Here is a 26,907-nt window from a genome sequence, read left to right as displayed (position 1 = left end):
GATTTAACTATACTTCTGTCTCGGTCTGATTTCATGCTTTCTGACACTGGGTTACGGTCAATTAGTTACCACCGGAACTCGGTAGTCGTTATGAATTTATGTAAACAAGGCAGAGCTCTGTCCTGTCAGCGGGGAAGTAATAGATTTTCTTTCCCCACATAGCAGAGAATAAAATCTGTTACTTCCCCTAGTGAAAGTACCACACAAAGTACACATAAACACTGGCTAGGCACACATTTAACCCTTTTTATTGCTCTAGATGTTTAACCCCTTCCCAGCCAGTATCATTACTACAGTGACAGTGCATATTTTTAGCACTGATCACTGTGTTAGTGTTACTGGTTCCCAAAAAGGGTCAAAAGTGTCAGTGTCCGAATGTCCACCACAATATTGTAGTCCCCTTTAAAGTGGAGTTCCACCTAAAAATGGAATTTCCACTTTAAGGGAAGATGACCCCTTGACATGCCACATTTGGCATGTCATTTTTTTGGGGGGGAGCGGAAATCCTCTTTTTAGAGGGTTCCAGCTCCCATTTCCCCCCAGATTACCATGGCACTGGAAGTAAGTTCACTTCTCCCCTCTCTCTCTTGGCAATCATCTGGGACCTATCACAGTCCCAGATGATTGCCCAGCCAGTCACATCGCGCAGTGCGGCTCACTTATGTGCAGTTAGTCTTTGGTTTCACAGCCTGGCGCCCACAGTGACAATGCTGGCACTGCAGAGAGGAGGGGGAGACGAGCGGGGCTTCATTCCACTGCATCACTGGACCCTGGAACAGGTAAGTGTCTGATTATTAAAAGTCAGCAGCTGCAGTATTTGTAGCTGCTGACTTTTTACATTTTTTTTTATTTTTTTTGTCAGAACTCCGCTTTAAGTTGCTGATCACTGCCATTACTAGCATAAAAATAAAATAAAATAAATACAAATTCTAGTATATATCCAATAATTTGTAGATGCTATAACTTTTGTGCAAACCAATCAAAATATGCTTGTTAAAAAAAATTTTATTGGGATTTTTTTTTTTTTTTTACCAAAAGTATGTAGCAGAATACATTTATCAAGAAATTCAATTTTATTTATTAGATACATTTTATTGTTTTTCTTTTTCAAAATTGTTGGCAATTTTTTGTTTGTAGCGCCAAAAATAAAAAACGCACAAGTGATCAAATACCACCGTAAGAAAACTATTTGTGGGGAAAAAAGGACATCAATTTTATTTGGGTACAGAGTCGCATGACAGCACAATTGTCAGTTAAAGTAATGCAGTGTCAGTTGCAAAAAATGGCCTAGTCATGAAGGGGGGTAAATCTTCTGTAAGTAGTTAATAAAAGTAAAGAAAAACCCCTAAAGCCATGTACACACGACCACTTTTTCCATCAGAATAAACTCTGATGTTTTTTTTGGCGGAGTTCCGACGGAGTTCTGATGAAACGGACTTGCCCCTACACATGATCACACCAAAGTCTGATCGTTTAGAATGCGGTGACATACAACATGTATGACGGGACTACAAAAAGGAAGTTCAATAGCCAGTAGCCAATAGCTGCCCTTGTGTCGTTTTTGGTCCGTCGGAACAGCATACAGACGAATGGTTTTCCAGATAAAAATTGATTCCGTTGGAAAGATTTAAAACATGTTCTATTTCTAGGTCTGTCAGAATTATCTACAGAAAAAGCCACACAATCGGAATATCCGATGAAATTATTCCGTATGACCTTTTCTGCCGGAAAGTCTGGTTGTGTGTATAAAACTATCAACCAAACTGATGTAACAGAGAGACTACAGTAATGTCATTGCAGCCACCCATGGATTTATCGTAAAGATTTTCTCATCGACATGATGGTTTGTGGGGATTAAGTTAGAAAAGAAAAAACAAACTGTGCTCTTGTATTATTATGCAATTTTCCCATCTCACTCAGACTTAGCAATTGGCTTTCTCCAAATTAAAGCGGTGTGAGCAATATATGGAGATGTGTAGGGGATGTGTCTTGAGAAAGATGGACTGAACTTCATTAAAACACTATAAAAACACTGCTGTTTTTGATCTTCCTCTTCTTCAAAGACCCGTGAGTTCCTCTAAACTAGTTTTGGCTTCATATGGGCATGTGTAGGATATTTCCATTGATATTTCCATTGATTGGACCAGCCAAAGGGGTGAAGTGGAATCCTCCTGGACCATGCTAGAGGACCTAATGCACGTGTACTGATTTACAGATGGTAGTTGTTCTTTAAAAAAGAAATATGTTAATATCCAAACACAGATACTCCCTTTTCCAGTTACTAAAACTAAAGTCCCAAGATGCATCATCGTTCAGTACATAAAACCTTTTCTATTTGTAGCTCATCTTCACAGCTAAAAACATTTGGAGAACTGCCACCAAGCTGCACATAACATGTACTTAATTCTAAATGAAAAACAAAGTGCATATATTTTTACTGACATTTCCAGAAAACTTCTTCCATCTCCCTCTCACTATAAAGTCTTTATTAAGAATCTGAAGCAGTTATACTGGGGGAGTTTTATCTTGTCTGCTTTCTTGTGAAAGGATCTGCTTCATTGCTTACCATTGCTAATTTAGATGGCCCTACTGCTTTTCATAAGATAAAATGTTAATGCTAATTTAAATACATTTTGATCACACTTCAAAGACATGTCATGCCGGGATGAAATGAAAATAAAAGAGACAACTTGATGTAGGATGAAGCCTCCACAGCTTAACGCCGGTGGCACAGTCTGGTCTATTTTAAGCATGCTTATTAACAAAAGCTATATGCCAAAGACTTTTTCATGCAGTAATGATTATTTCATGTTATTTGCATGCAGCTTCCTAATGTTAATTGTACGCATTAATCAGCAATGAAAATATCTGAGACGTATTGCAACCATATGATGGAGCATTAAAGAAGACCTGAATTTTATTCAGTAATGCGGATTCACCATGACTAAATAAGTACAGTATTAATGTTGACTTTTTGCACTTTGGTTTTGTTAAAGAGAGCCTGTAATTATTCCTGGATCCTGGTATTACAGAAACAGATACTAAGAAAGCAATGCTCGTGTATAGAAAAGGATGCCCTTGTGCCAATCCCTGATCACTTTGTTTGAAAATACATAGGACTGTCCTCCCTTGCTGTATTCAATGTTGGTTTTCAGATGTATGCTGTTTTTGAGACCAAATAGGCATGTTGGAGAAACAATATTGTACAATCGAAATTACATGCTAATATGCTCATGCTCCAGGTTTCCCTCCTTCTTAACCATGTCAGCCCCAGAAGATTTGGCTGCTCAATAACCAGAGCACTTTTTGTGATACAGCACTGCGTTGCTTTAACTGACAATTGCGCAGTCGTGCGATGCTGTACCCAAACAAAATTGACATCCTTTTTTTCCCACAAATCTTTCTCTTGGTGGTATTTGATCATCTCTGTGGCTTTTATTTTTTAGCGCTATAAACAAAAAGAGTGAAAATTTTGAAAAAAAACACAATATTTTGTACTTTTTGCTATAATAAATATCCCCAATTTTTTAAAAAAAAAACAAATTTTTTTCTCAGTTTTGGCCGATATGTCTTCTTCTCCATATAAGCGTATATTGATTGGTTTGTGCAAAAGTTATAGTGTCTACAAAATAGGGGATAGATTTATGGCATTTTTTTATTATTATTTTTTATTAGTAATGGTGGCGATCTGTGATTTTTATCATGACATTATGGCAGACACATCGGATACTTTTGACACATTTTTGGGACGATTGACAATTATACAGCAATCAGAGCTTTAAAAATGCACTAATTACTGTATAAATGTCACTGGCAGGGAAGAGATTAACACTAGCGGGCGAAAAAGGGGTTAACTGTGTTCCCTGACTGTGTGTTCTAGCTGTAGGAGGGGGGGGGCTGACAATAGGAGATGACAGATCGCAGTTCCTAGCTATTAGGAACTCATGATCTGCATCTCCTCTCAGAACAGAACAGGGGTTTTTTGTGTTTACACACGTGTCCCTGTTCTGTCCCTTGTGCCCGAGATCGCTTGTGGCCGGTGGTCATAGTGACCGCTGGTCATGAGCATCGTCACCCCCTGAGTGCAGCGGGCATGTGCGTGTGTGCCTGCTATCCAGCTTAAAGGAGCCAACGTATAGCGACAACAGATTGTGTCAACCTGCCGCAGTATGGCGATGGCTGGTTGGTAAGTGGTTAAACTGAACCAAATTAATTTGCTTGGGCTGGTTGCTATAACCGTCCATCCAGCATATTGGGAAAATTCCTGTGACACACTAAGTCTTATACACTTTTGTTTGGGGAAAGAGGGGGTAAAAACACTTGAGGCTTGCTTTTACTGCTCCCCAACCTCTCCCCCTAAGATGTCTTTGGTTATACACATGCTGTAGCCATGATGCTTTCATTCTTGATTATATGTTTGGTGGGCAGTACCACCGGTTGAACATGACCCATTCAAGAGAATGGGACCGTGCCACAATCATCCGGCATTGCACGTGACTGTGGCATAGTGATGTGGGCTTTTAGAGGAGTACAACAGGCAGTAAGGGGGTGTTGTGTCCTTTCCTTACTGACTGTTTTAACCCTTAAAAGCATGCACAGTGCTGGATTCTGACTGTGAGACAGGGACTTCCCATTTCACATCGGGAACAATGCAGAGTTGGTCTGAGCTCCACTCAGCCATTCATAGGCAGTATGAATACAAAGCTTCCTCTGATTGGCCAAGTCGGAAAGCACAGAAATCAAAGCTGCCTATGAATGGCTGAGCGCCAATTAGACCAACTCCACTTTGTTCCGGGTGTTAGATGGGAAGGTTCTGTCTCACAGCTGGAACCCAAAACTGCAAAATTGTGCACTGTATGTAGCTGAAGCTACATAAATTTCATATAGTGCTTAGAGCCAGTACAGCACTTAGTGAAGGAAATAGTTAATTTGGACCAGCTTAGTCCGAATTAACTATTTAAGGTTACAATAAACATGGAAATCAGCTGTAAAAAAATACAGTATCTCACAAAAGTGAGTACACGCCTCACATATTTGTAAATATTTTATTATATCTTTTCATGTGACAACACTAGAGAAATTACACTTTGCTACAATGTAAAGTTGTGAGTGTACAGCTTGTATAACAGTGTAAATTTGCTGTTCCCTCAAAATAACAAAATAGTCACATGACACTGAGGGATAATGGCTAATTGGGCCGAATTTGGACATTTTCACTTAGTGGTGAACTCACTTTTGTTGCCAGTGGTTTAGACATTAATGGCTGGTGTGTTGAGTTATTTTGAGGGGACAGCAATTGTACACTGTTATACAAGTTGTACACTCACTACTTTACATTGTGGCAAATTGTGTAATTTCTTCAGTGTTGTCACATGAAAAGATATAATAAAATATTTACAAAAATGTGAGGGGTGTACTCACTTTTTGTGAGATACTGTATATAGTTACCTAAAATTCAGGAATGGAGACAAGTGTGTGATAACTAGGGAGATAATTTGGAGATTAAACTCAGGTGGGGTGTTATTAGGAATACATAATGGAACCTGACTTTGGGGTTGATTTACTTAAGATGTGGCAAATATTCAGTTAGCAAAGTAAATGTTGAATTAGCAAAATTAATGTTCATTAGGCAAAATAAATTTTCACTTAATAAACTGTAGCTGTGTTCACTTTGAATACCCAATTTGGTGCAGGGGAATTTACAATAGTAAATACAATTTTGCTTTATATGTGAGTGGATGATTAAAGTGATTAAGTGAACCTTTTTTTAATCTTTAAGTAAATAAAACACATCAAGTGCTCAAAAGAAAGTTTAAAGCCTATGGAAAAGACAGGTCCACACTGTTTATTTCTGTAAAAATACATGTATGTATGTATGTATCTGTCCATTTGTATCTGACTCTTGGCAAATCTATGGGCCAGTTTTCTGGGGCACAATGTCTCAGAGTGACAATACAAAGGGATGTGGGGGTAAGGGGTACCTCAAGGTTGAGTTCACACCTCTGATGGATGCGGCTCGCAGCAGGGTTCCAGTGCTTCCCTGTTCTCCATTTCAGGGACAAATCAGGGCCCAATTTTTGCCTGAATTCAGCCCTGAAACAGAGCCAATGACGCAGCTGCACTGGAAATATGTGAACCGATTCCATAGAGCGCCCGTCACAATCTCCTGTCATGCAAATTGGATGCAGGGAAAGCCGTATCCAATTCGCATATGTGTGAACCAAGCCTAAAAGTCTGCTTGTTGCTTTTGTTCTTTTCAATTACTGGGCACACAAGGGTTGATTTACTAAACCTAGAGAGTACAACATCTGGTGCAGCTCTGCATAGAAGCCAATCAGCTTCCAGTTTTTCTTTTTGTCAAAGCTTGTTATTTGAACAAGCTGGGGTTAGTAGCTGGTTGGCTACCATGCACAGCTGCACCAGATTTTGCATTTCAACTTCACAAAATGTTTGATAAACTTGAAAATCTTTTCTCATATATCCTTAAAGCTTTTTTTTTTCTTTTTACAAGGTAGGTAACAAGGCCTTTTCTCAGCCCTTCCTAAATATTTAGTCTTGGGACTGGCATGCAGAATATGATAACATATGTGCTTTGCTAATTTCTTCACACATACTAGGGCCAGCTTAGACAGGAGCCAATCACTCTACCAGCATGTCTTGAGAATTTAGAAGGAACACAAAGTACCTAGAGGAAACCCACCTGAACAAAGGAAGTGCATGCAAATTCCATGTCCTGCCTGAGAAGGGCTTCACTACTATGTGTTAAACCATTAAGCCACTATGCCACTCATCATAAAGACACAAAATGGTTTCAATTTCTTATACACTAAACTCCTATTGACAAATTCATACCATTAGCCAGGAACCCATTAAGTAACAATAGTTTTTTACTGTTAACCTCCCTGGCGGTACGATTATTTCGGATTTTAGGTGCTAAAAGCGGTACCATTATTTTGCATGAAAATTTGGCGTTTTATATTGTAGTCCTGCAATTCTTAGGAATAACTCTCTTAAATCTGTCCAAACCAGAGTCTAGCAGACATCCCGGGTATGATAAAGTTTGAAAAATTAAATCATAAATTATAATATAATAAATAATTATAAATAATTGTACCAAATAATAATATAACAATAATAAAAATTATTCAATAATGTAATCAAATCAAAAACACTGAAATTTGCTCAGTTGCAGAATTGTCACTGTCATTACTTTTCAGTATTTGATGACGGATCTCCCCACAAATCGCTGTCGCTCAATTCTGCGAGTGATTCTAATTTATTATCGCTGTTTTCTAGCTGGTCTTAAATAATTTTTGATGTACAGTGACAGTTTTGGTTGCTATGGGCAATCTCCAGTTTTCAGGCATAAAGAACAGTTTTTATTATATAAAACTGCATGCAGGACACTGGGCAGACCACTAGGGACAACGGGGATGTGAAATATTTACATACAGCAATGTAATCTGTAAGATTACATTATACTGTATGTATACTGTGTGTTTCACTTTTTGAATTTGGCGCCGATCTCCGTGCCCGTGCGTCGCAACGCTCGCAGGGCACAGAGATCGGCGATGTAATGCATCGAGCGAGACACGGCTCGCTCGTACAGCGGGGAGACAACGCTGGATCCGAAGGAGAAGGTGAGTAAACCTCCTCCTGGATCCAGCGACGCTGTCCCGAGTCTGACTCGGGGATACCGCTTTTGGTATGAAAAATCCACCCCGAGTCAGACTCGGGAATACCGTCAGGGGGGTTAAAGAATCTGCAAACTTTAAATTGTAACTCCAGGAATAGTGAATTAACGTTTGCTGGGACCAGCTTAGTTGCTTCTAATTCTTGGTATACTACATGTGGAGGGCTGCTGGGGATGTTAAAAATCATAGTTGTATTATGCCGCATACCATTCTGAGCTTTGATCTTTTAACTCTGCCGCTGTGAGTTCTGCAGTTTATACAGTGATGATAGCAGATCGCTTGCTATTCACCTCCTCAATTCGCAATACACCTTTCACTTAAAGTGATTGTAAAGGCTTGTTTTTTTTCCTTAAAAAATAACAAACATGTTATAATTACCTGCTCTGTTGCAGTGGATTTGCACAGAGCTGCCTGGATCCTCCTCTTCTCGGGTCCCTCTTCTGCTCTCCTGGTCGCTCCCTCCTGTTCAGTGCCCACACAGCAAGCAGCTTGCTATGAGGGCACCTGAGCTGAGTCACAGCTCCCTGTGTTCATTCAGACATGGAGCCCAGACCCAGCTCTGTCCACTCTCTCCACTGGTTGGCTAACCAACTTTGATTGACAGCAGCAGGAACAAATGGCGCCACTTTGGTGTCTCAGCCAATCAGGAAGGAGAATCTGGGACGGCTGAGACACTCGTGGACATCGCTGGACAAAGAGGGACCTCAGGTAAGTGTTAGGGGCCTGAAGGAAGCTGCTGCACACAGAAGTGCAAACATAAACATAAAACAAAAGGTAACATCTTAATGCAATGTCCAAAAAACTATATATAGGGAAGGTGCACATGCTCCGTGCATTGTACAAAAAATACTTAATATTGCAACAATCCAAGCATAATAAACCGTGATGGGGATTTCTTCATGCAGGTTTGCACACACCCCCCACCAGGTGTACCCTCACCTTAGGGGCTTTTCAAAAAAGCCTGTGATAAATAATATTATCATATATATTATAGGTGCTACAGAGATCACTCCTTCCTCCTGATCGTAAGCCAATATGTGTTCCATCAATGGACAAGAAGGTAGATGAACATCACAATCTACTGTCGTCTAATCAGAGAATATCTTATATTCTATGAAAAAATACAATGCTGAATAGATGAGGTGAAGAGCAAGCAACCAGATATCATCAACATATAAATGATGGAGCTCACAGCAGCTAGTCCAGGAGATAAAAGCTGTGATTGGTATTTACACATAGCACATAGGCTACCCAACATTAGAGGTGATTTATTTCTCCACCTTTGCACACTGGTACTGACTAGTACAGGCATACCCCACTTTTAAGTACACAATGGGGTTTATTTACTAAAGTCGGAAAGTGCAAAATCAGGCTCACTTCTGCATAGAAACCAATGAGCTTCTTCTTTTTTTTTTTCAGATCTATTTTCATCATTACATATAAAAACCGCATAAACATAAGAGACATTATCAAATCTGTAGGATTGTACAATGACAACATAATATAAAAAAAAAACTTGACACTTGTGGGGCGGTAGCAGGAATTTCTTATCCCTACTCCATAGATCCTACCTCATCCAAACATGGTCTTAACCTGTCTCTTAATACTTTAAATCTTAATTTCTCCCCCCTCCCCCCCCCCACCTGCTCCTTAGATAAAACATCCTTATAACCCATATACCTTGCTGTATGTCTCCCTTAATTTAAATGTTTTCCATATTTCCCATTTTCTCTGGGGTTCTCTATCCCCTTCTTCCTCACTTTCAAAATATTCAATCCTAAATATGTTGTCTATTTTCCCAAACCATTCTTTTATCATGGGCCCTTCCTGTTCTCACCATTTCTTCAGAATCATACTTTTAGCTATATTTAATAGTTGGGGTATGAGAGATCTACTACACTCTTTTAAGGATAATTCTGTCCCATGAAAAAGGCGTACCCATGGATTTTTTGGAACCTGAACCTTTGTTATTTTTTCTATATATATTAAAAAAATTTCACAGTATTTCTTAATCTTTGGACAGTTTCACCACAGGTGGGCCATAGATCCTATCTGTCCACATCCCCTCCAACACTACCCCGATTGCCCACTTCGGTATTTTGTTACTATGTCTGGTGTTCTATACCATTGCACCAGACACTTATAGTTTGTTTCCTTCATTCCTATATTGTCTGAGGAGCTATGGGCCAGTTTCAATATTTTTCCTGACTCTTGTTTATCATTTCGTGGCCCTATTTCACCCTCCCATTTTTTTTTTATATGGCGGTATCTCCACCTCCTCTTCCCATGTCAAGATTTTATATATTTGGGAGATTCTTATTCGTGTCATTTTCCCATTGCACAAACGCTCCAGAGCTGTCAATTCTTCTCCACTTCTCAGAGGACCTGGTAGGTCCAAGACCAGGTGTCTGAGCTAGAGATATCATCATTCATTTTATTCAAATATTTCTTTTCTCTCCTTTAATTTTTCTTGTGATATTATTTTCCCTCTGTGGATTATGTGTCTAAGCTGTGCATTTTCTACTTTTATCCAACTTCCTTAACATTCCCTCTTACCAGATGGGAAAAAGTTGTTATCTTTTAAGTGTATCAGTGGTGAATTATATTCCCATTTTTTGTACTTATGCATATCGTCCCATATCCTAATTGTATTAATTGTTAATATAAGTGTATTTCGCCCAAGTGCTCGATGTTGTGGTGGTAACCAAATAGTTTTCCCAAAATTTATATTTGCCAAGTGATTTTCTATTCCCACCCACCTTTTTTTTTACTATTCTGTCTAGTCCACTCCACCACCCTAGTTAATACTACAGCTTCATAATATTTTTTTTAAATCTGGCACACTTACTCCTCCCTGATCCTTATCCTTTTGTAAAATTTTTAGAGAAATTCTAGGTTTCTTATTTTTCCAAATGAACTTTGAGATTAGGGTTCTGATAATTCTGAAACTTGTACAATATTCTGGGTAATATTACCATTTTAAGGGCATTTATTCTACCAAACCAAGACAGGGGCTTTATTGTCATCCTCCTTATTTCTTCTTTTAGATCATTTAACAACAGGATATAATTCTCCTTATAAATATCTCAGATAAATGGGGTAAGTTTTATTCCTAGGTATTTAATTCCTGTGTTCTTCCATAGGAAGGGGAACTCCACTTGAAGTTTCTGCATTTCTTTTTGGGGTATATTAATATTTAATATTTCTGACTTTCTTATATTTATCTTAAAATTAGATAACTCTCCATATTCTTTTAGAGCTTTCAATAGGTTGGACATAGAGATTCGGGGTTCTGGGACATAAAATAATACGTCATCCGCAAATGCGGATAGCTTATGTATCTCCTCTCCTACCCTGATCCCTCCTATATTGGGGTTATTTCTTATTGTCGTCAATAACAGCTCTAATGCCAAATAGGAGAGGAGATAATGGGAATCCCTGCCTTGTTCCGTTGAACAACTCAAAAGAAGAAGATAATACTCCATTTATTCTCACTGCCGCCATTGGTCTTTTATACAGTACCTCAATCCATTCCAACACCCTTGGACCGAAACCCAATGCCTCCAAAGTGTCCATCATGAATCCCCAGTCTACTCGGTCAAACTCTTTTTCTGCGTCTATCGACAGGAGTAGACTGGGGATTCTGCTCTCCCTCATTCCCTGGAGGAGAAGCAATGTTCTTATTCCATTATTCCTGCTTTCTCTCCCTTCCACGAAGCCGGATTGGTCAGGGTGGACTAGGTTCGGCATTCATTTTTTTATTCTCATGGCTACTACTTTGGAAAACAGTTTCATATCTATATTCATTAACGATATCGGTCTATAGTTAGAACAAATTGTATTCTCTTTACCTTCTTTTAGAATTGTTGTAATTGTTGCTCTCAAGGCTTCTTCGCTCAGCCCGTATCCCTTTCCCAACCCATTGAAGTATAAGCAGAGTTTCGGAACTAGGATTTGCCTAAATTTTTTTAAATATTCTATTATAAAGCCATCCGGCCCTGGGCTTTTCTTCCACACTGACCCCATTACTACTTGATTCACCTCTTGTATTGTAATTGGTTTCTCCAATTCCTCCGCTCCCTCCTCGGACGAAGCAGGGATCTTAGCCGGCCTAAGATATTCTTTAATTTTCCCTTTTCTATTTAACTCTTTTTGGCCTATTTGTGATCTTTTCCCTGAATATAGTTGTTTATAATATTTTCAAAATACTTCAGCTATATCTTTAGTATTATGTACCAGGGTTCCTATTCTATCTTGGATTCTCTCTATATAGTTTATTGACCTTTTTTTCCTCAGAATTCTAGCTAGGTTTTTGCTGTTTCTAACCCCAGCTTGTTCAATTAAGCTTTGGTAATAAAACCTTGAAGCTCATTGGTTTCTATGCAGAAGTGAGCCTGATTTTGCACTTTCCAGCTTTAGTAAATAAACTCCATTGTGTACTTAAAAGTGGAGTATGCCTGTACTCCAGACTTTCTTTTCTCCTTCAGTTTCTCCTACTTTTGCTAAAATGACCCCAGTGCTGTGAGAGAGGGGCAAGGGAGAGGCAAACTCCCTTGCCAAATAGATGTCTGTGCAGGCACCCAATGGCCCCCTTATCTACCCATGATGTCACTGATTGTTAGGATGTCAGTGGCAGGCCGCATGGTGCCCAAGGTTTTAATGCTGTACAATAAAATCCTGTGGTTGTGTGTAACAAAAAGACAGGCTTCATCCACTCGCTGACCTGTTGACAATTTTTGGGCAACTTATGGCAATTTTTCCAAGGCATCCCTGAAGAGCCCTGAAGGCACCCTGGTTGAAAGAGGCTGCTCTAAATTTAGTATGCCAAGCACTGAAGGTAACTAAGCTGACACCAGCAAATTTCAAAACTTCTTTCTTCCAGGAGTTTAGATTAAACTTGTTCATCTGTAAGTTACTTTAAATCATCACATTTACTGCCATTGTACTTTTTAATATTTGTGTGCTTATTAACCGCTTGCCGACCAGGCGCTGCAGTTATACTGCGGCAGGTTGGTTCAGCTGCGCAAATTGCTGTACGGATACAGCGGTACCTTTAATGGCTAAAGCAGGTGCACGCGAGCACCGGTGGCACGTCACTGGAGCTAATTCATATAGCTGGCAGCCGCGATGTTCGCCAGCCATCCGCGATCGCTTCACAGAAAGCCAAAATGGGGATCTGTCAATGTAAACAAATAGATCCCTGTTCTGTCATTGGAATAGAGAGATCATCTGTTTCTAGTGATCAGGAACAGCAATCTCTCTCTACTCCCAGTCCATACACTCCCCCCACAGTTAGAAACACCTCCCTAGGACACACTTAACCCCTTGATCATGCCTAGCGTTAATCCCTTCCCTGCCAATGTCATTTATACAGTGATCAGTGGCTATTTTTAGCTCTGATCACTGTAATGTTGTCACTGTTCCCAAAAAAGTGTCCGATCTGTCCTCCACAATGTCGCAGTCCCATTAAAAATCACTGATCATCGCCATTAAAAAAAAATATATATAATAAAAATGGCATAAATATATTTCCTATTTTGTAGACACTATAACGTTCACGCAAACCAATCAATATAACCTATTGCGGGTTTTTTTTACCAAAAATATGTAGAAGAATACATATTAGCCTAAACTGATGAAGAAATGTTTTAATTTTAATTTTTTTTTAGATATTACAGCAAAAAGAAAAATTGGCTGCTTTGTTTGTTTATAGCACAAAAAATAAAACCGCAGAGGTGATCAAATACCACCAAAAAATTGTCAGTTAAAGTGCAGTGCCATATCGCAAAATAGGGCCTGGTCATTAAGGCGGTAAATCCTTCCGGGGCTGAAGTGGGTAAACTGAATATAATCCAATTGATATCAATAGTCAAAAAAATTCATGATTTTCCTATTGAGAGAACAACTTATAAAGTAAAAAATATAGAGGCAGTAATTAATACAATATGGAATAGATGGTCTAAATTAAACAGTCTGTAAACCTGAGAACCTACTTTAGTAGGTTTACTGCTAAGGTACCTGTGCTGAAAGGAATGTAAAGGCTGCTCATTCCGACCTTTCTTTCTAAAAGGGCTTCTTCCCTGGTGGTCTTGCTGTCCAAATGGCCAGCAGCTGCTCACACAGCATGGTTGGAACTACCTTCTATTTGACTTTCTCTGCCTTTAATACTTTCTAGTCAACAGTGGCAACCTGCATATTTTTTTTATTCAGTAAACGGTTCCTTTAAAATAATCCTGACCTTAGGAACAAAAGAATACTCGACAACCTCAATTGCTTGGCTTGCTTGGCATTTTTTAACTACATAGAAAGAAAGTGAGTCCACATTAAGTCTAGATATTTAAGAGGCTGAGCTTAGTTTTTTTTTTTCATTGTGCAGAAAATGAAATTCTAGTTTTTGAGCACAAAAGTACTTTTGATCATACAAATGACCTTTAGCAGTTTGAGATTGTTAAGCGTGAATTTTTTCCTTGTAGTACATTTAATTCTGGTTTGTTAGTTTTCTTTTGTGTTAATTCAGAGGGATTACAGTTTAGCCTTTTAGTGCTGTAATGACACATTGTTAATATTCATAAAAGAGGTCAAGAAATATTTTCAGAAAGTTACCATCCTGTTCTTTCAAAAATTATGATACTGAAATAACAGTATCCGCCCGTTCTTTATTACTTCTTGCATTTCCTAATTTCTTACTACAGCTTGCATATTTTTTAATCATCTTACTTCTTCAGCTGTTATCTTCCAATCTCTTATATCTACCACAGGAAAATGGTTCTGCCATCATCATCTCATTTCCATACAGCTAGCTATTAATGTTTTTGTATGCTTAATTTGCTCAACTGTTCTTTAAATGGTGCCATTTTGTGGCTTTCCAACATATCAGTGGTGGCCCGTCCATTAGGGGCCCCCGAGCGCCGCCCACCCTATCCACGGTGGCCACCTTCATGCTCTATCTAGGGCCGCTATTTTGACAGAACACCGTCACCCCCTATTCATGTGTCCGGCCCCTTTCAGGATGCTGGGCACATGAATTACATCAGTGGGGGTGTTTTTTTGAAGCACCTGACTAGAGCCAGAAGCTCCAAAAGGCTTTAAAATAGGGTGGGCTCGTGGTGCAGAGCATTGCGCCAGGAGCCCACCCGGGTGTTACAACAGCAAAGGAATATTCGCTATTAAACCACTGATCCTCAATCCAGCCAATCAGAAGCAGGTCTGAGACCTGATTTCCGATTGGCCGAAAAGAGAAGGGTCCCAATTGGCTGCTGCGGAGGAGGGAGGAAACGAGGAGGAGGGTCGCCATCGAGCAAGGGAAGCTGCCGGTGAAGCACGGGAGAAGCATTGCCCACCATAGATTGGGTAAGTGCACCAGACCCTCCTGACTGACCGACCGGGGAGTGTTACTGTTTGCTGCCCCCTCAAAAAAAAATTACCACTGGCTGCCACTGCAACATATAATACCAAATTCAATTTCAGATCTATATTCACATAACTCATTGTTCTTAACCACTGATGACTTCAGACAATCAGTTACCCAATGCTTGTGTTGTGATATTGAAAGGTGCAGATAACAGACAGGGTCTACAAAAAACCCTACAAAGAACAGCAGGTAGCATCATTAGATGAGCGAAAAGTTTGTTAAACATGTTGAAAATGTTATTTATGATAGTGAATTGCAATGGCAGAGATAGGAACATGATCTTTAAATCTAGGTGTGAAAGCTATAGTCATTTTCCATTCAGAATAGAAATAAACTACTGTATCTCTGCAATAACTGGATATGCTTTATCTGATGTAGGGAAATGTTTAAAGATTTTACTTAGGATTTTGTAAACCTTAACAATAAACTTCTCCTATTTGGTCCCTTTTGGACTGTTAGGGTGCATTGACAGCTGCAAGTACACCCGTACTCTGATTAGATGTCGCTCATGCAGCAATCACATGTGATCAGTCGTATATGATCCTGTATGACCAGTTACATACGATTTGCCACAATTAGCTGCAGGAGAAGGCAGCATCTCATTGCTTTCACTGAGGATGCCCCCCACAGCCAATAATAGGAACACCCGCTAGGGTTATCACATCTAATTAGAGTGTGGGCGCAGGTGTTAATGCAAATGCTGTACAACTGTGTGTAATGTATAAAAAACAAAACGGCCCCGCAACTCAAACCCATTGACCACAGAACTGGGTTAGAGATTATTTTTCCTTTTGGAATAAAGGATTTACATAAATAAAAGCTGATCATTGCATGTACGCATGTCAGTGGTAAATGGTTTGTCTCATCTCTGTAACTGCTCAAATACACTGAGTTCATTTATCACTAAATGGTATCTATACATGTGTTATAAGTGTATGCAGTAACTTTCATTCAGTGAAAAAAGTGCTAAATACCGCGGTAAATCTAAAGAGGGAGCTGCCAACACTGCAAATGACAATTGCAAACTGATGATGCAGCGCTGATGACAAATTGAAAATGAATCAATTGGCAAAAGTGGGTAATCTAAAGTGTATAGATAACCTGAAATAACATCTCAATAGTTCAGAATTTAAGATATTAACCTCCCTGGCGGTATGATTCATTCTGGTTTTAGGTGCTGAAAGCGGTACAATTATTTTGCATGGAAAATTGGCGTTTTATATTGTAGTCCTGTAATTCTTAGGTAATCAAATCCAAAAACACTGAAAAAGGGACACTTTTTGGTTGCTATGGACAATCTCCAAATTTCAGGCAGAAAAAAAACAGTATTTATAATATAAAAGGGCATGCAGGGCACTGCACAGACCACTAGGGACAAAGGGGATGTGTACTTTTTTTATACAGTACTGTAATCTGTAAGATTGCAGTACTGTGTGTGTTTTGTGTCTTTTTACTTTTTTGAATTTGGCGCCGATCTCCGCTCCTGTGCGCCGTAACGTCACAGGGAACGGAGCTCGGCGGCATTCGGCACTGTGAATCGAGTGGAGGACAGCTCGCTCACACAGCGCGGAGGACATCGCTGGATCCAGGGGACAAGGTAAGTAACTCTCTATGTGTCCTCCCTGTATCCAGCGATGCGATCCCGACTCGGGGTTACCGCTCGTGGTGCTGAAATCCCAACCCGAGCCAGACTCAGCATTACCTCTAGGAAGGTTAATAAATAGTGCTATCAAATGATTTTACAAATACATGCAATGCAAATATAAATGCAGCGAACAACTTATTACAGGCTCAATACAAAAATAGTGGTGGAAAAAAAAAAAAAAAAGAGAAAGAAGAAAAGTCTACTGAGTGATAAAAAAAGTGTTTGATGGATGAAAATGTCTTTAAAACATATTTATCTTGATGCCCCAAGTAGTGATTTTCAAGCCACCGCTAAATGTGCATGGAAAGGGGAGATAGAGCACCACCAATAACACTGAGTCTTACCGGAATGTGTAGATTCGATAGGACATATGCTCCATGAATCAAACAGGCTTGTCTGTGATTCTACACCAAAGATGGAAGAACCCAAATGGAAATAGGCATTGATACAATTGGATAAGAAGCAATTGCAGATCCTCTCACAATGGCCACAGATCATCGGGAGAGGAGACTCCAAAGTGTATATAACATCATATGGATTCACACATAAATGGCCAAAAAGGATTAAAAACGCACATAGCGTGAATCCACATAACATAAAATTTATTAATAAAAATGAAAGTTTTGCACTCACATTTTGAAGAGATAAAACTATTTTATTGTGTTATTCAATAAAATGACGCAATGGGGACAGCAGGCTCGATCCGGCGCATTTCATCCACAAAGATATCGTCTGGGGTCAGACAATATCGTCTGACAGTAACTTTCATTCAACCAGGTGTGTTAGAGGGGTGGAGGTGTTCTTAGAGTAAAGGTACAGAACAGGGAATCCAAAGTTTCAAGCAGCTCCTGCGGGTGTAGCGTTACATATAAAAATAAAATGTAAAAATTTAAAATTGTGTTTTAAAATAATAGATTCAAAAAAACACATACATTCATGCACACACAAATGCACACACATAAGTATTTAATTGCTGATTTTGTAGTAGGCATGCTCGTGCAAGGCAGTGGCAGAATAATTTACAGGTTGTAATGGTTTTTAAATCATCGCATTTTTTCAATTTTTAGCCTAGAAATCTTTTTTTTTTTTAAGCTGACGTGGGATATCTTTTTAATTTTACCTATTCACATTGTTTAAAAAAAAAAAAAAAAGAAAAGCCTAGTAACCTAAAATGTTTGCACTGTTTTATGGAACATATTGACAAATGTATCAAAATTGACACATGTTTGGTGCCTATGTACTTAAGATAAATAGGAAAAAAAATATAGTGAAAATAATTTGAATAGTATTATTGATAAAAAAAAAAAACCTTGGGCCTTAAACGAACTAAAATTGCATTTTATTTTTCACATTTTTTCCCACATGTCTGCTTATTAAAAATATAATTAGGGTAGTTTTAAAAAAATAATCAAACCAGGTGATAAAATAATATTGTGAAAATTGTGGTTACAAATGTTTTATTGAGTAAACTTCACAACTTAAAAATGTAGTCTGATCCCAAAGGTCTTGATTATCCTGGGACATGAAAGGGTAATGAGCAAACATACATGGTGACTCTCTGGAATGCTTTATATGCTTGGGCTTGTTGTTTATGACTTGGCCAGACCTGTGCATCTTTCATGGTATTTATATTTGTTTTCTAGGGCAGCAAATGTTTGTGACCACCAAGACAAGGAATCTTTTATATATGGCAGCATGTGAGTATGAAAGAATATGTGGAAATATCCAGCCAAAATGTTTTATTTTTATTTTTTTACTTTTGTATTTAGTGGGTTACAACCTTGGTTGGGATTGTATTGCTGTCTGTGTTCCTATTGTTGACATGTTCCAACATTTCCTGTCCTAATGACACAACAGAAATTAAGAAAATCTCCACCATTAGGATGTCCTCTTATCTATTTCTAAATAAAAGTGATTTTATTACTGACAGTATGACAGGTGGGAGAGCTTTTTCTCAAGTTCTCTACTGTCAATAGAACAAGGAATTGAAGGGAAATCTCTCCAAAGAAGACACACAAAACTGTAAACATCTGACCAAAAAATAGCTTCCCCACTCTGTCAAAGTTGTTCTGCTTTCAGCATATGTTCAGACTTTATTTTCTCTAATGCCGCGTACACACAATCAAATTGTTCTACGGAATTGGTCTGGCAAACAATCCGGCAAACAATCCGCCAGACTTTATAACGAACGGACTTGGCCACACACGGATGCTCCAAAAGTCCGGCGATTTCTAACGCGATGGCGTACAGCACGTACGACGGGACTAGAAAAAGGAAGTTCAATAGCCAGTAGCCAATAGCTTCCTTCTCATACTTGCTTCAGAACATGCGTCATTCTTAGTCTGCCGGACTAGCACACTGACGAACGGATTGTCCACTGAAAGCCAAGTCCGGCGAACAAATTTTGAGTCAAAACTACTTTCTAAACTAAAGTTCTAAAGTTCTAAACTAAAGTACTTTTTAAACTAAAGTCTGCCGGACTTTATGATGAAAAAGTCAGCTGGAGCCCACACACGATCGAATTGTTCCACCGGACAATTCGATCACGTGTACGTGGCATACGAAGTACATTTAACATGGATGCGATGTATATATGATGTTGTAATAAAATATTGAATTATCTTGGAGTAGATATACCAGGTATGTTGCGTTTTACATTGATATTAAATCTAGCGAGGAAAGCAGTACCAGTTTTCTGCGGTTGTGCATTGCATAACACAGCCTAGGATAAGACATTATTAAGGGGGAAGAAGTTTAAAGTATATGTAAAGCTAAGACACTTTTTTAGATTTAGAGTGAAGAATATTGAAAAATTTAGAATTCTGTTAACTTCTTGTCCCGGAGAAACAATCAGGAGAATTCTCTCTTAGAAAATTGTCACAAAAACAGGTATTCCCACTGGATTATTTCCCCTCAGTGCAACTCCTGTTCATATGACAACTGTAAAATGTGAGCTTTCCCTTTACTTTTTTCCTGGGCAGGGTCCCCTAAGGCAGTGATCTGTGGGCTACTGATGGTCCACAAAAACATTTTTGTGGTCCAAAGAATTCTGCCAAAAAATCTACATTGTACCGGATGTACAATATCTCACAAAAGTGAGTACTCTCCTCACATTTTTGTAAATATTTTAATATTTCTTTTCATGTGACAACACTGAAGAAATTACACTTTGCTACAATGTAAAGTAGTGAGTGAACAGCTTGTATAACAGTGTAAATTTGCTGTCCCCTCAAAATAACTCAACACACAGCCATTCATTTCTAAACCACTGGCAATAAAAGTGAGTACACCCCTAAGGGAAAATGTCCAACTTGGGCCCAATTAGCCATTTTCCCTCCCTGGTGTCATGTGACTTGTTAGTGTTACAAGGTCTCAGGTGTGAATGGGGAGCAGGTGTGTTAAATTTGGTGTTACCGCTCTCACTCTCTCATACTGGTCACTGGAAGTGCAACTGCCATGTCATGGTAAAGAAATCTCTGAGGATCTGAAAAAAATAATTGTTGCTCTACATAAAAATGGGCTAGGCTATAAGAAGAGCTATGAGGAGGATAAGGGTTGCTCTGTGCAAAACCACTTAACATAGCCAGTAACTGTAATGTTTATTATTTAAAAAAAACATGTTATCTTTCAGAATCACTTTAAAAGCAACATATTGTATACAAGGATGTATGTGTGCCAAGTCTTATTAAAGCAGAAAAGGAAATAAAAATACATTATGCATTTATTAATTATATAAATAAAATACACATTTCTAATTGCCATACCGGAAACCATGAAGAGTGCTGGAAGTTTGTGGTTGTATAGCTGCCAGACAGGTAATGGGTTGCCCTTTGGCTTTTGAAATCAAGTTTGGGTTAGACCTGTTGATCACACTTTGAGGCGACCCATACTTGGTTTCTGAGACTGAAAGGCATAGCATGAGTCATCTATGTAATACATATTGACTTGTAAGTATTTTGTGCTGTTCTTTTTCATTAGATATATGCTTCTTTTACACAATAAAAAAAACTTTTTCTCTTCTTTCCCTCTAAATCCCTTGTCCTGTTATCTCCTTGTTCTTGTGTTCAAATTAAAAAAAAATATGTTACATTTACTTACGAATGCCATTTGACAGTCTAGGCCTCATGCACACCGCAGCTCAAAGACACTGCTCCTACGGCCATTTGAGCTGTTTTGAGTTTTTATTTTCTTTGCTTGTTAACTTCCCTCCATGTTATGTGTTCATGCATGTAGGAGTTTTAAGGAGTTTACAGGTATATTAGTTTATAGGCAAAAAAAAGATCAGACTGTTCTAAACACGGGAATCATGCGCCCCTTTACAGGCATACTATAGACACCCCCCAGGTACGAAATTTAAACCATAGACTTTTAAAGGGTGTTCCGCGGCTTTCAAATTTGCAGCGAACAACCAAAATTGTTCGCTGTTCGGCAAACTGGCAAACAGCCAAAGTTCAAATCAAACATGAGTTCGACTGGAACATAAGGCTCATCCCTGGTGTGGACACATAGGCTAACATGGGGAGAGTTAACAGGCAGCAAAAGTAAAAGAATGTTAGGGTAACATTATGCAAGAGGTTTAAGGCCTCATCCACACTTCAGCTCAAAGAAGCTGTTCCTAAAGGTGTATGTGCTGTAGTGTGGATGAGGCCTTAAACCTTTTGCATAATGTTACCCTAACATTCTAAAACATTAAATAAAGATATCATTGCAAATTTAAAAATAAATGATTACCTTCCTTGTTGCCCACTCCACCGAATGTCTCTAGTTTAGAAAATAAAGCTTGCCAAAAGATTTTGTGCATTGGACGCTTCTGGGAGTGTCGAATGCCGGCATCCTCTACTGTATTCTGTGTTTTTTTCTGCCAGCCTCTACATTAATGTGGGATTCATGGGTTGATGGAAGAAACAAAAATGCAATGGACCAGGCATTTGAGACACCTAGAATTGTGCTTGATGCTGAAGATCATTAGCAACATTGCTTAAATGTGACCCCCCCCTTTCTCTTCCACTCCTCTCTGACTCATCTTGATAGTGTTTCTCTCCTTATCTAGTTAAGCAAGATATGATAACCTGAGACCCCTTCAGGTTCCTCAGTGCCATAATTACCAGGTAAGAGAGGAACACTAATCCACTAACCTTCGCTGATGTCCGTAGTCTTCAAGGTCCTGACAGTACCCTGCCACTGGACATCCAATAGGAAGGTAGTGACAGAGCCATTCAAAGAAGAACCCATCCAAAAAGTAAACAGAAGAGGAGAAGGCTTCAGGCAAGTGGTGTTATGTGATGTGATCATGGCTCCAGCTAATTAACAAAGGACATTTAGCTAGGTTTTTTTTTTACTAAAGCAATCAGTTAAAGCAGTGGTCATCAACCCTGTCCTCAGGGCCCACTAACAGGCCAGGTTTTACGTATTACCTTGGGGAGATGCAGACTAGAGTACTGCAATCACTGAGCAGCAAATGATATCACCTGTGATGTATTTCAGTTATCTTGCAAACCTGGCCTGTTAGTGGTCCCTGAGGATAGGGTTGATGACCACTGAGTTAAAGTGTCTTTCAGATGTGTAGGCATTTGAACATGTTAGTATTTATTCTTTCCTTTGCAAGGAGCCCTTAATTACATGTTTTAAAATGGCAACACCTGATTTAAAATTAGGTTTGTATCTCAATTTGCAGCCAGCCAAATTTCACTGATCCTACTAAACTGTTTTCATCTTGCTACAACATTAACATTATTTTGCTTCTTCAGTGGACTTCATGGATATCAATGTCAAATTACAGCGTATTACATGGAATATTGACCCCAATGAACATTCTGAGGTTTGCTAACTGAGACATTTGGCCTATGGCTTAGATGTTGCATGTTTAATGAGTTGGGGGAGGTACAGTAGGGGTTATTTACGAAAGACAAATTCCCTTTGCACTACACGTGCAAACTACAAGGGCAAAGTGCACTTGAAATTGCACTGAAATTGCACTTGGAAGTGCAGTCGCTGTAAACCTGTGCTGATTTTATCATTCATTCATGTGCAAGCTCAAATTCAGTTTTTTATTTTCCTTGCATGTCCCCCTGGGTTCTACAACGACTGCACTTCCAAGTGCACTTTCAGTGTAATTTCAAGTGCACTTTGCACTTGTAGTTTGCACTTGTAGTGCAAAGTGGGTTTGCCTTTCGTAAATAACTCCCCATGTCTCTCACCACAACACTAGGTCTGATCATGTGTTTATAGCAACATTTTCCCCATATCATGCAATATATTACAGACAGAACAAAGTAGATTTATTTAAACCTAATTAACCCTCTAGTAGCACTAGATTTATTTTTGCTGCATAACATGAGCCTCTTACACTTCTTCACATAAAGCATTCATCTAATATTTCCATTGCATCAAATTATGTTCACTCATTAAATGAACTGAAATATAATTAGTGTTTTTTTTTTAAATATCCAAATGCATATGGTGCTTGTTTTAATCCATAAATAAAATAAGAACTGTGTATTAAATGGCTTAGTCATGAAATGCTTTGGTTTGAGAATAATACAATTTACTATACTGTGTAATAAATCAAATGGCTGTCCAGGTAAAATGGGCCTATCAAACAACCAAAGGCACTTAATTGGCCCTAGTCGGCCAATCAAACAGCCAAAGGCACCTATGCCCAGAGGGAAGACCAGGCGCAGATCGGAGCGCCAGGGGCCCACTGGATTGATCCCACTGCAGCACTAGAGGGCACCGTTTGACAGGTAAGTCTGCCATAATGTACTAATATGCTTTGCATACTAGCACATTATGGCATAACCCACCTGGGGGGGGGCATAAAAAGAAAATTTTATAGCGGAGTTTACTACTGCTTTAATGTAGTTTCACAGATTTACATTTTTGCTTTCATTTGTAGATATATTATCTGAGGAAGCTCAACATTTCGATAAAAATTACTCTGCTTAATAGTTATTGAAATTATATACCGTATTTATCGGCGTATAACACGCACCCCAAGTTTAGGAGGGAATTTTAAGGAAAAAAACTTTTAGGAGGGAAGTTTAAGGGAAAAAAAAAACTTACATTTATATGCCCATCAGTGTCATCTGCAGCCTTGTCCACCATTGCAGCCTTATGCAGCCTTGTCCACCATTGCAGCCTTATGCAGCCTTGTCCACCATTGAAGCCTTGTCCCCCATTGCAGCCTTATGCAGCCTTGTCCACCAGTGCAGTCTTGTCCCCCATTGTAGTCTTATGCAGTCTTGTCCCCCATTTCAGTCTTGTCCCCCATTGCAGCCGTGTGCCCCATTGCAGCCGTGTCTATTTTATTTTTTAAAAATGCCCCCGCCGGATGTGCATCTCGGTGGCGTGCAGTAGTTCTCGACGGGCCTCCGGCCGCCTTCGGCTCTTCTTGGGCAGCTTTCGGCCGTTCTCGGAAGCTTTCGGCCGCCGAGAAGAGCCGAAGGCGGCCGAAAGCTTCCAAGAAAGGCCGAAGGCGGCCGAAGGCTTCCGAGAACGGCTGAAGGCGGCCGAAAGCTGCCAAGAAGAGCCGAAGGTGGCCGAAAGTCGTCTTGAAGAGCCGAAGGCGGCTGAAAGCCGCCCAGAGGCTCAGAATTTCTGGGGATCGGCGTATAACACGCACCCACGATTTTCCCCTGCTTTTAAGGGGAAAAAAGTGTGTGTTATACGCCGATAAATACGGTACAAATCATTAGGTAGTGCACTGTGTTAAGTGGAGAGGGAGCAGTAAAATACTACCATTTTCAAACATTGAAAAGTAGAACATATGCCTGTATCTGAACATAGTGCTAGCAGGACATAAAGATTGTACTTGCACTCCCGTAAGTAATTAAAAACGAAAAAAGTAAACCTTAAAGTGTAAGGAAACCCAGTCACTAAAATATCAAATAGACTTTAAGTTGTTGATTTAAAAAAAATATTTTTTTATTTTTAAAACAACAACAAAAGCAATTTTCTATTAACCACTTTGCGCCCGCGCTATAGCCGAAATACGGCTACATTGTGGCTCTCCAGTGGCAGGAGGGCATCCCTGGATGTCCTCCTGTTTGGACACAGCCAATCACAGATCATGCTAAATGGCCAATCACAGTGGCTATTTAGCACTCGATCGGAGCTTCCAATGAGAGATGATTTCATATGTAAACATATTAGATCATCTCTCACCGCCGGCTCTCGCTCCTCACACAGAGACCGCGTGTGAGGAGGGAGAGCTTCTTGCTGCAGCGTGAATAAAAAAAAATCACACAACACAGTGCCCACACTGCCATCTGTCCCCAATGCCACCTGCCCCCAGTGCCACACGTCAGTGCCATCTGTCCCCAGTGCCACACATCAGTGCCATCTGTCCCCAGTGCCACCTATCAGCGCCACCTGTCACCAGTGCCACCTGTCACCAGGGCCACCTGTCCCCAGTGCCACCTGTCTCCAGTGTCATCTGTCCCCAGTGCCACCTGTGTCCAGTGCCACCTGTCCCCAGTGCCACCTGCCCCCCAGTGCCACGTATCAGTGCCATCTGTCATCAGTGCCACCTGTCAGTGTCATGTGCCATCTGTTATCAGTGTCACGTGTCATCAGTGCCACGTATCAGTGCCATCTGTCATCACTGTCACCAGTGCCACATATTAGTGTCACGTATTAGTGGCATCTGTCATCAGTGCCACATATTAATACCATCTATCATCAGTGCCATGTATTAGTGCCATCTGTCATCAGTGCACATATTAGTGCCATCTGTCATCAGTGTCACGTGTCATCAGTGCCAAGTATTAGTGCCATCTGTCATCAGTGCCACATCAGTGTTACGTGCCATCAGTGCCACATATCAGTGCCATCTGTCATCAATGCCACATCAGTGTCACGTGTCATTTCCTAGTGATCCAGGGCCTTCAAAAATGTAATAGGTACTCAACAAGTTAGATGTGTAATTTATGCTCCTAGAACATGTGATGGTGCTCCCTGCATGTTGGGCCTCTCTATGTGGATAGGCTGTGAAAAAATCATACACATGTGGTATTGTAATACTCAGGAGGAGTAGCAGAATGTATTTTGGGGCATCATTTGTGGTATACACATGCCATGTGAGAGACATAGCCTATTACAATGACAATTTTGTGGGGAAAAAAAAAATCTTAATTTTGCAAAGAATTGTGGGAAAAAATTACAACATCAAAAACTTCACCATGCCTCTTACTAAATACCTTGGAATGTCTACTTTCAAAAAAGTTGTCATTTGGGGGTTATTTGTACTTTCCTGGCTTGTTGGGGTCACAAGAAATTAGATAGGCCACCAGTACATCAGGTGTGATCAATTTTTTATGAATTGCACCACAGCTTGTAGACTCTCTAACTTTCACAAAGACCAAATAATATCCACTAATTTGGGTTATTTTTACCAAAGATATGTAGCAGTATAAAAATTGTGGCCAAAATGTATGAAGAAAAATTAATAATTTGCAAAATTTTATCACAGAAACAAAGAAAAATGCATTTTTTCCAAATTTTCGGTCTTTTTGCATTTATATCGCAAAAAGTAAAAAAACCCAGAGGTGATCAAATACCACCGAAAGAAAGCTATATTTTTATGAAAAAAAGGACAAGAAATTAATTTGGGTGCAGTATTACATAACTGAGTAATTGTCATTCAAAGTGTGAGAGCACCGAAAGCTGAAAATTGGTCTGGGCAGGAGGGGTGTTTAAGTGTCCAGTAGGCAAGTGGTTAAGACATTACCTGGAGCTCCTTCTTTACATGTCTTTGTTTTGACACTTCCTGTTATTTAGTGACCATGTCCCTGTCCCCCAATTGTGCCTCTGGAAATGACCAATGGAAAACTAACATTTGGACTCTTACTTTCTAAACTAGGAATGTCATATTACATGTACCAATATAGGATGTTAAGAAAAATAAAAGTTAGTGTTCAGGCATGTATCGACTGGAAATGTACAGCCATGCATGGGAGACAATATAAGAACCATTGTACAACTACACTGATAATGTCTGTGGTTGTTATAAATGTTGACAATTTTCTTTTATTTAAGAGTATCTAAATACATTCTGTGTGTTACAGAAAATGAATTCTTTAGCAGATTGTGACCACTTCTGATTGTCCAGAAGTGCTCAGATGTAATATTCTCCACCACCACTGTTTTGATCATTGTCT

The 26,907-nt window shown here is 39.5% G+C and overlaps 1 long non-coding RNA gene across 1 annotated transcript in view; it reads left to right on the top strand.

The window, feature by feature from the left end:
- The window catches only part of LOC143988437 (uncharacterized), a 113,930-nt gene extending 91,259 nt beyond the window's left edge, over positions 1-22,671 (top strand). Inside the window, exons 3-4 of the long non-coding RNA XR_013276850.1 lie at positions 18,394-18,447; positions 21,801-22,671. This is a non-coding gene — a long non-coding RNA (uncharacterized LOC143988437). The remainder of the gene's footprint in view (positions 1-18,393; positions 18,448-21,800) is intronic.
- The last annotated feature ends 4,236 nt before the right edge of the window (positions 22,672-26,907 follow it).

This window comes from Lithobates pipiens, unplaced genomic scaffold (genome assembly GCF_037356315.1).
Source record: "Lithobates pipiens isolate NorthernLeopardFrog02 unplaced genomic scaffold, aLitPip1_a1.2 Scaffold_18, whole genome shotgun sequence".
Taxonomy (NCBI): Eukaryota; Metazoa; Chordata; class Amphibia; order Anura; family Ranidae; genus Lithobates; species Lithobates pipiens.
The sequence above is the reverse complement of the archived record's forward strand: the minus strand, read 5'-3'. Positions and strand labels throughout refer to the sequence as shown.